This window comes from Hordeum vulgare, chromosome 4H (genome assembly GCF_904849725.1).
Source record: "Hordeum vulgare subsp. vulgare chromosome 4H, MorexV3_pseudomolecules_assembly, whole genome shotgun sequence".
Classification (NCBI taxonomy): domain Eukaryota; kingdom Viridiplantae; phylum Streptophyta; class Magnoliopsida; order Poales; family Poaceae; genus Hordeum; species Hordeum vulgare.
In genome coordinates, this window is record NC_058521.1 from 335,533,859 (window position 1) to 335,536,275 (window position 2,417).

Genomic DNA, 2,417 nt, shown 5'->3' on the forward strand with positions numbered 1-2,417 from the left:
AGAGAGGATGTGCATCCGGAGAACAACAGGGAGGCACTGACGAAATTCCGCATCGGATCCAGAGCACAACATACGGGAAAACGAACCCAATCTACACATACTCGGGCTGTCCATGGATAATGTTGGACAATTCGAAAGGATGACGGTTATAAATATGCAAAGACATGCATATTTATAGATGTCGCCCTTTCGAACTGGAGACGCATACTGGTCACGCATACTGATAAATTAATTTAATTACCTAAATCTAGAAAGTTTCATCCGGAAACCGAGCCACAGTAAATGAAGGGGCGGGGAGGAGATGAAATTTGTACTGACCAACGAATGCAGGGGCAGAGCTCGTACAACGCACGGGCAGGTCTTCGCATAGGAGACCTCACAGCGACGAGACAACTATCACATCTAAATCCACCCGATCAACACAAATATTCTAATTATATCATTTTAGAGGAAAACAAGTTAAGAATATGATCTGCATGAGCTAACCAAGGGTTTTATGCCATTTTGTAGCTAAATAGGCTAATTTTCTCATTGTTGGGGAAAATAAGGTCAGGAGAATAAGATAGAGGAGAAGAAAGAGGAGGAGGAGGAGAAGAAGGAAGAGAAGGTATTCTTCTTCTCTTCTTCTCTTCTTCTTCTCTTCTTCTTTTCTTGTTCTCCTTCTTATTTTTGTCTTCTCCTCCTCTTCTTCTTCTTCTTCTTCTTCTTCTTCTCCTCCTCCTCCTCTTCTCCTCTTCTCCTCCTCCTCCTCCTCTTCTTCTTCTTATTATTTCTATTAAGCTAACTAACTAACTAACCTAACTAACCAAGCTAACTAAACCTATCGCTAAACCTAGATAGCACTAAACAGCAAAAAACAAATCTACCACTACGTAACTAAAAAAGAATCTAGCTAACACTAAATACCAAACAATAAAAAATCAACTTCTTCTTCTTTTTTCTCTTCTTCTCCTTCTTATTTTTTTATTATTCTCTTCTTCTCTTCTTCTTTACTTCTTCTCCTTTTTATTTTTTCTTCTCTCCTTCTTATTCTTCTTCTTCTTCTTCTCCTTCTTATTTTTTTCTTCTCCTCTTCTTCTTCTTCTTCTTCTTCTTTTTCTTCTCCTCCTCCTCCTCCTACTCCTTTTCTTCTTCTCCTCTTCTCGTCCTCCTCCTCCTCCTCTTCCCCTCTTCTCCTCCTCCACCTAACTAAGCAAGCTAACTAACTAACCTAACTAAAACTATTAACCTAACTAAATCTATCACTAAAACTACTAACAATAATCTAGCTACCACTAATTAACAAAACAAAACTAAATATGTAAATTAGCAAAAAAAAGAAAAAAAATGACTCATCTGAGGGGGCCGGCCGGGGAGGAGGAGGGTGCGGCGGTGGAGGAGATGGCGGTGGTGGCGGAGGGGGTGGTGGTGGAGAAGGGGCGAGCTCCGACGGCGGTGGTGGAGGAGATGGCGGTGGTGGCGGAGGGGGTGGTGGTGGAGAAGGGGCGAGCTCCGACGGCGGTGGTGGAGGAGGAGGTCCCGGGGAGGAGGAGGGGGCGTGGTGGAGGAGGAGGCGCAGGGAGGAGGGGACGCAGGGAGGAGGGGGCGCAGGGAGGCCGGAGGAGAGAGGAGGAGGGGGCGCAGGGAGGCCGGAGGAGGAGGGGGCGGCAGCGCAGGTAGGCCGGAGGCCGGAGGAGGAGGGGCGCAGGGAGGCCGGAGGAGGAGGGGGCGCAGGGAGGCTCGAGGAGGAGGGCCGGCCGCACAGGGAGGCCGGAGGAGGCCGCGACGGCGGTGGTGGTGTCGGGGGTGAGAGAGAGGGGTGTCGGGGTGGCCGTTAGGGGTGAGAGAGACGCGCGTGGGGGTGGGGCTAACGGCCGTTAGGGGGGCACCCTCTTTGCCGTCCGCCTCCCGACGGCACAGAGGAGAAAAGAGGAGGGCAAAGAGAGATGTCGTTAGAGGGGAGAGAGGGGCTGCGGGTGGGTCGCCCATGCTCTTTGCCGTCTGCCTGAATGGTCTTTGCCGTGAGGTGGCAGATGGCAAAGAGCTAGCTGATGGCAAATAGTATCTTTGGCATCAGCCTGCGCTTTGCAGTCTGGTTTTTGGTTGCTGATGGAAAAGAGGGTCTTTGCCATCAGCCAGCAGACGACAAAGAAGCAACAGATGGCAAATCTGTGATTTCAGTAGTGAGCGGCACGACCAGTCACGCCGGCAAGCTTCCGGAAAACACAAAGTGTGTATCTTACAAAGAGGGGATCAGACCAAAGGGAAAACAACATTTCATTGATTTGTTTGAGGCAAGATAAGACATATTACATGGATGATGTTTACTACTCTAACCTATGATACTATCTTTGGCGAGGGACAATGCTTGTCGGACAGAAGTTCAAGTAGACAAAAAGCAGCACGGCCCCCGGCGCAACCCGGGATGGTTCCTCCTG